Source organism: Musca vetustissima, unplaced genomic scaffold (assembly GCF_032173495.1).
Source record: "Musca vetustissima isolate MV318-11 ecotype Yass unplaced genomic scaffold, APGP_CSIRO_Mvet_v1 utg23170, whole genome shotgun sequence".
In the NCBI taxonomy this organism is placed as follows: Eukaryota; Metazoa; Arthropoda; class Insecta; order Diptera; family Muscidae; genus Musca; species Musca vetustissima.
In genome coordinates, this window is record NW_026886293.1 from 34,921 (window position 1) to 43,650 (window position 8,730).

Here is an 8,730-nt window from a genome sequence, read left to right on the forward strand (position 1 = left end):
TCGTGAAAATCGGTCCAGATTTAGATATAGCTCCCATATATAGTTTCGTCCGATTTCATGTAAATTGTGCCCCAAAGTCCCTATATATCTTTTGATTTGCACGAAATTTGGTATAACGTGCTGATTTAAGCCTAGAGTGATGTATGCCAAGTTTGGAGAAAATCGGTCCAGATTTAGATATAGCTCCATATATAGTTTCCTCCGATTTCATGTAAATGGTGCCCCAAAGTCCCTATATATCTTTCGATTTGCACGAAATTTGGTACAGCCTAATCATTTAGGTCTAGAATGATGTCTGCCAAGTTTCGTGAAAATGGGTCCAGATTTAGATATAACTCCCATATATAGTTTCGTCCGATTTCATGTAAATGGTCCACCAAAGTCGCTAAATATCTTCCGATTTGCACGAATTTAGGTAGATTCACATTTAGATAAATATCACATTTTTTTCATCCAATTTTATGTTAATAGTCCTGCTTAATATACCCATAGTGGTGAAGGGTATCATATAGTCGGCCCCGTCCGACTTTACTACTTTCCTTACTGTTTTTTTTTTGGCAATAGTCAATTGCATTTGGAGAGGAAAAAGTGTTATACATTTCAAATCTGTTATACAAATGTTATTGGGACAAAATCAAAATTTATTGGGAATAATATTTATATTAGAAAAATTTTATATAACATTCGAGAATTCACTTTAAACGTCAGCCAATATATTAATGCGAAAATTTGCACAATATATTCATGCGAAATTTGGTTTTTGTCACAAATGGTTTAAATATCAAAATTATTTTCTGTATGGGAAATGGGGTCTTCAAAACACACGTCAAGTGGTTCGGCTGTTAAAGAGTTTATAAATACATATAAATACCCAAAACAATTGGTACTCATAGAGAACTCTCTCAAATTCCAGCCAATCAAATTGGCTAATAGATAAAATTTACAAAAAATCGGGAGGTACGGTTATATGGGGACTATATCAAAGCTTGGACACAGGGACCATTTTCCATTTCAATATTAGCTTTGATATAAAAACCATCTGAGCCAAATTTTGGCCGCCTATCTTAAGTGGTTCTGAAGTTATTGAGTTCATACCCAATTTTTGGGTAAATACTCAAAACAGTAAACGTAAACGTGGACCTACATTCATAAATTTGCATGGACATTTGGTACCCAAAAAGAACACTCTGTGCCAAATTAAAGCCAATTTGGTTGTAAAATGTGTCTAATAGACAAAAATGCCTTAAATCGGGAGATACGGTTATATGGGGGCTATATCAAAACTTGGACCCAGGGACTCCATTTTGGACCTCTATATTTGACATTCAAAACATGTATGCAAAATTTTGGCCGCCTATGTCAAGTGGTTCGGCAATTAATGAGTTTATACCCAATTTTTGGGTAAACACTCAAAAAAGGGGTACCTTTGTATGGGGGCTACCAGGTAACGTGGACCTACATACATAAATTTTTGCATGCACATTTGGTACCAAAAAAGAACAGTCTGTGCCAAATTACAGCCAATTTGCTTGTAAAATGTCTCTAATAGACAAAAAATACATTAAATCGGGAGATACGGTTATATGGGGGCTATATCAAAATTTGGACCCAGTGACGCAATTTTGGATTTCCATATTTGCTTTGACATTAAAAACATATATGCAATATTTTGATAACGGAAACCCGGAAATAGGGTGTAAGATTTTGTATTACCTATTCAATATAGTAAATACCCAAATAAATACCCACAAATGGGTATTTACCCAATTTTTCGGGTATTTATCCGTTGGGTATTTACCCACTGCTCATCTCTAACCATTTACATAAAATCGGGCGATACTATATATGGGAGCTATATCTAAATCTGAACCGATTTTCACGAAATCTGGCACAAGTCATTCTAGACTTAATTCAATACGCCAATAATCCAATACGCTATGCGAAAATGCGTGCAATTCAAATAATTTTCAGGGACTTTGGTGCAACATTTACGTAAAATCGGCCAAAACTATATATGGGAGCTATATCTAAATCTGAACCGATTTTTCCCAATTTCAATAGGGTTCGTCCTTGGGCTTAATAAGTGAGCTGTGCAAAATTTCATCCAAATCGGATCATAAATGCGACCTGTACTTTGCTCACAAAAATACATGGACAGACAGACGGACGGACGGGCGGACATGCATAAATCGACTCAGAAAGTGATTCTATGTATATTCTCAAAAGAAACCATGTGTCTATCTCGTTTCCTTTTGCTGTTACAAACATATGCACAAGGACATAATACCCTGTACCACTGTGTGGTAAAGGGTATAAAAAATATGTTTTTTTTTTTAATTTAATTCGAACCAACATTTATTCAAGAACACCAACATTAATATCATCAAGTGATGGCAAGAGTTATTCTCAAACTTTAAACGAAATTTTATCGAAAGAATGATTTTACAACTGGAGGGCACGATTACTCAAAAGGTAATCCAATTCCTTCCACATTTTGACACGCTTGTGTGTGAGTATATAGCTATATACCTAGTATGGACTAGGATAAATCCAATCGGTGAAGATCTTCCTTATCATACCCTACACAACTATGTTGTCAGGGTATTATACCTTTGTGCAGCCCCAAGAGTTTGTAACGCCGCGAAATATTGGTCCTAGACCCACCTTTAAGTCGATCTAGACATGTGTGTCCGTCCGTCCATTATAATTTGTAAACACGAAATTTTGCATGTAGGATGGGTTCTGCCCAATGAAAACCCCTATTGTTTTTGGTGAAGATCGCTTAATGTTTAGGTGATGAAATGGACCAAATATTAAATTTTTGTCGGTTTTTCTGGTCGCTCCAGAGGCCGCAATTATGGCCCAAGCATCTCGAATTTTTACATGGAGAAGGGGATTGGGCCAAAGAATAAGCATGCCTGTTTTGATAAAGATCGGTCAATATTTAGCGGGTCAAATGACGTATGTACTCGGATGTGGGAATTACACTTAAATATTTTCGGGTGCTTACGTATTCAGATATTATTTAGTAACCCATTACCCCACTAGAGGGCGGAAATATAGCGCTGATTGGTTTGAAATATTCCATTCAATGCGTATAATATTCGGTGATGATCAGATAATAATATTGGAATGAAGTGGACCAAAAACTTATTTATTTTTTTTTGTTTTTTTTTTCAAGTCGATCTACAGGCCACAATTGAAAGCTCAACATCACCATATAACCCACGGTAAAGAGAATCTGGACAGGTACAGCCCTCGTCTACTGAATATTAGAAATATTTGTTGACATCTAGAGGGTCTAGAGGGTGCAAATATGGCGAAATCTTGCCCAAGCTCTGAATATAGAACCATAGAAAGTTAGATTTTCGTCGAAATTGTGTAGGGTATCATATGGTCGGCCCCGTCCGACTATACTACTTGACATGATTGGCATAACTATAGTTTTACAAAATAATTCAAACGACAGTACCACATAAGAAATGAATACTGAATTTATTGAAATGTATAAAGGGTTTTAATGACAAGAAACGATTAAAATTGAGAACAGACCATTAAAACGTTAAAAATATCGCGTCTTGGAGGACCCCACCTGAAATCTTATGAGCAACATTTTAGTAAAATATTGCGAGAATGAAAAACCGCATCTTGTGGTAATTGCAGTCCGGTTCAATAAATTAAAACGACACACAAGGAATCGTGGAATCTACAAACAATATCACCTTTTTAATAAAATGTAATCTCAAAAACTACATACAATAACAAGAAATGATGATATCTCTTCAAATATTCTTCCTTCTCGATGTTTCATATACGCAACAATATCTTACATTCTCAATAGGATTTTCCAAACCCAAAATCTTGTCGCACAGTGTAAAATATATCAAGGGTAATAGGGAAGTGAGGTCCTAAGATATGATAATAGAGTGACATTCGAGTCAAGTCCAAACGAGATTGGTCTGTGTTGGAATGCTAAGTGGATGCACTGTCACCTCTCGTTCGTTGTATTTGTTACAAATTTGAAAACAGTGGCATTTAAAGGGAGTGGATGCAGGATTTCGGTGGTTGCGGACGCTTACTTTAAGGGTAGACAATGAAGACTACAAGCAGGCAATTTTTTAGCCCTATTGATAGACGAAAAATCCCAACGTGTATTTGGTGAATAAGGTGTGCCCACTGAGAAGGTTTTGTAAAAAAAATATTTAAAATTTGTGTGTTTAAAAATAAATATATATAAGATCTTGAAATAAGGGAAATCAATATTTGCTAATTGGAGTTAGTTTGTTTCGGAAATTTAGAAAATCAAAAAAAAAGGACCAAATAACGGACCATTGTCTTTAATGACAATTGTTCTAAATATTTAAAATTTTTTACATGGTCGCTGAGCTGCTTAAAGCTGACATTCGTAAATATACAATTTTTCATATGTATATTATTACAACATGAAGAGCTGCTTAAAACGTGTTTGATTTCAAAAATATATACAGTGAGTGTAATAAGTATTTTGCCTCAATATAAATTTGACAAAATTATAATATATACGCCTAAAGCCAGCATACTAAAGATGTAAAATGAATTATGTATGATGGGATATGTTTGTGGACATATTTAGATCTTATTTCTGCAAGAATCACTGCGAAAGACCTATTGGTCACGAAGATATCGGCCAAAATCTATACCAACACAAAAATGATTATCACAAAAAAGTATTTTGCTTTTTATTATCATTTTTGAAAAAATCATTATATAACACACGCTTTGTCTTTTTATAGTTACCATTGCGGGTAACCACATACTAAAAGCGATTTGGCGACGATTCCAATAAACCACGGCATTTTTTCGCGAATATTTTCTCACATTTACGTTCAATACATTCTCCAGCAATTTTTCATTTAATATATGGTAATTTCTCGTCCTAATCTCAAAATGAGAGTATTAGATATGGTCGTCGCGGCTTCAAAACATCCCAAATAACTTTAGAATAATAAAAAGGAGGTTTTGCAAAATATATCGCGAGGACAGGACCCCAAAAACTATTAAAAGCAAAATCCGACAAACAAATTATTAAAAAAATATCGCGAAACCCCATTTTTCTGACTTTGAAAACCTTATGGTTCATTAATATTGATCTAGGAACCAATATATGCGATTAAAATAGCAATAAGGTGGTCAGATTCAAAGAAATTAACAGTTCTAAAACAACAGAAACTACAAACAGTACAGAAGTAGAACAGAAGAAGTAGAAGTTGGGAGAAAACATCATTCTTCGTCAAATACTTTTGCGTTTTAAAAAACTGTGGTAGCTGGTGACGAATACGCAGTCAATATTTTACATCCGTTTAACACCATCAGTTGCGAATAAAATGCATCAGTGAATAAACTGGTCGATCTATTTATTTTCGAAATTTGATGTATTTCTATTGCCACAAAACCGTTCATATCTTAGAATCTGACCTTCTTATTGCTATTTTCATCGCATATATTGGTTCCTAGATCAATATTAATGGACCATAAAGTTTTCAAAGTCTGAAAAATGGGGTTTCGCGATATTTTTTTAATAATTTGTTTGTCGGATTTTGGTTTTAATAGTTTTTGGGGTCCTGTCCTCGCGATATATTTTGCAAAACCTCCTTTTTATTATTCTAAAGTTATTTGGGATGTTTTGAAGCCGCGACGACCATATCTAATACTCTCATTTTGAGATTAGGACGAGAAATTACCATATATTAAATGAAAAATTGTTGGAGAATGTATTGAACGTAAATGTGAGAAAATATTCGCGAAAAAATGCCGTGGTTTATTGGAATCGTCGCCAAATCGCTTTTAGTATGTGGTTACCCGCAATGGTAACTATAAAAAGACAAAGCGTGTGTTATATAATGATTTTTTCAAAAATGATAATAAAAAGCAAAATACTTTTTTGTGATAATCATTTTTGGGTTGGTATAGATTTTGGCCGATATCTTCGTGACCAATAGGACTTTCGCAGTGATTCTTGCAGAAATAAGATCTAAATATTTCCACAAACATATCCCATCATACATAATTCATTTTACATCTTTAGTATGCTGGCTTTAGGCGTATATATTAGAATTTTGTCAAATTTATATTGAGGCAAAATACTTTTTACACTCACTGTACATATATATTTTTTACATTTACTTGTAAATTACAAAAGGCAAAACTCAACTAAAAATGACAATAGAAAATTGTGGGTACAACGAATTTATCATCCATCCTATTGTGTGGGATATATAGGCCAAGAGCTCCTTCCATAGCAAAATTGCGAAAACGTTTTGCAATGAAGTGTGAAATCCTTGTAAAACTGTCACCTCAATGTGAAAACAACATAGAAGATTTATTTACTTTTGCTATCAGGCTATGTGTCTTGAATATAAAATGTTAGTTCATGAACAAGAGAGTTTAATTTTGAAAGGACCAGCAGGATGTGTAACAGTTTTGAATTAAACTCATAATTTATTCAGAGAGCAGCAATTATTTGTAGACGGTCTATATTAAATGGACGTCAAAAATATTCAGAGAGAATGGAGCAATACCATTATATGTTTAATGTAATGTGATGGTTGGTCAACGAAATTATATGGCTTAATAACACCTTCTTTACTACAGTTTTATCTTGTTTAAGGGGACCTCCCATTCTCGGTGTAAAAAATCTACTATAATTCAAAAATCTCCCCACAAGTGAAAATCTAAAGAACTCTTGAAGATATAACCAAATAATTGTGTCAGCATCAAGTGATGGCAAGAGTGCTTCTCAAACTTTAACAGAGTGCTTCTCAAACTTAGTAGAATATTTCGGGGTCAAAAACTTTCGTCTTGTGGTATTTAGATTCAAAAAGGACGATGGAGATGCAAAAGGACCTGAAATGGAGGGATGATATGTTTTACAAAAAATCCACGCCTTGGAAAAAAATATTTAAAAAATCCACGCCTTGGAAAAAAATATTTAAAAAATCCACGCCTTGGAAAAAATATTTAAAAAATAGACGCCTTGAAAAAAATATTTAAAAAATCCACGCCTTGGAAAAAAATATTTAAAAAATCCACGCCTTGATAAGAAAATACGCCTTAAAAAATCCACGCCTTGAAAAAATATTTAAAAAATCCACGCCTTGGAAAAAAATATTTAAAAAATCCACGCCTTGGAAAAAAATATTTAAAAAATCCACGCCTTGGAAAAAAATATTTAAAAAATCCACGCCTTGGAAAAAAATATTTAAAAAATCCACGCCTTGGAAAAAAATATTTAAAAAATCCACGCCTTGGAAAAAAATATTTAAAAAATCCACGCCTTGGAAAAAAATATTTAAAAAATCCACGCCTTGGAAAAAAATATTTAAAAAATCCACGCCTTGGAAAAAAATATTTAAAAAATCCACGCCTTGGAAAAAAATATTTAAAAAATCCACGCCTTGGAAAAAAATATTTAAAAAATCCACGCCTTGGAAAAAAATATTTAAAAAATCCACGCCTTGGAAAAAAATATTTAAAAAATCCACGCCTTGGAAAAAAAATATTTAAAAAATCCACGCCTTGGAAAAAAATATTTAAAAAATCCACGCCTTGGAAAAAAATATTTAAAAAATCCACGCCTTGGAAAAAAATATTTAAAAAATCCACGCCTTGGAAAAAAATATTTAAAAAATCCACGCCTTGGAAAAAAATATTTAAAAAATCCACGCCTTGGAAAAAAATATTTAAAAAATCCACGCCTTGGAAAAAAATATTTAAAAAATCCACGCCTTGGAAAAAAATATTTAAAAAATCCACGCCTTGGAAAAAAATATTTAAAAAATCCACGCCTTGGAAAAAAATAAAAAAACGCCTTGGAAAAAAATATTTAAAAAATCCACGCCTTGGAAAAAAATATTTAAAAAATCCACGCCTTGGAAAAAAATATTTAAAAAATCCACGCCTTGGAAAAAAATATTTAAAAAATCCACGCCTTGGAAAAAAATATTTAAAAAATCCACGCATTGGAAAAAAGTATTTAAGAAATCCACGCCTTGGAAAAAAATATTTAAAAAATCCACACCTTGAAAAAAATATTTAAAAAAATAATTTAAACCAGTGAGCGGAGCAGTATAGTCGGACGGGGCCGACCATACGATACCCTACACAACTACCACGGAACTCAAATTTTCTGCGGATGTTTATTCCGAGCCTGGGCAATATTTCGTGATATTTGCACCCTCTTGCCCGATTAGAGGTAAACAGCACCTATTCCTAACACTGGCATATTTTCCGAATATTACGAGTATTCAGTACAGCTATTGTCCAGATTCCCTTCAACGTGGGTTGTGTTGTGATTTTCGGCTTTCATTTGTGGTCTATAGATCGACTCGAAAATAACACAAAAAATTAAGTTTTCGGTCCACTTCATTCCAAAAATATTATCTGATCATCACCGAAAATTATAGGCGTTGTCCTTGACCATACCTGGAACCTCATGGAACATTTCAAAGCGATCAGCGCTATAGTTCCGCTCTCTAGAGTGATAATGGGTTACAATATAATATACGAATACGGAGAAAACTGTAAATAATTAGGTGTAACTCCCACATGCGAGCAGATACAACAATATAATTGGTCTTAATTTAAAGGTCAACCACTCCTCTTGGATATAATATCAACTTCTCGGGTCTATGTCCTTCAGTGGTAAATATATATGCTATAGAATACAAAATTTTGTCATTTTCACACAAAAGT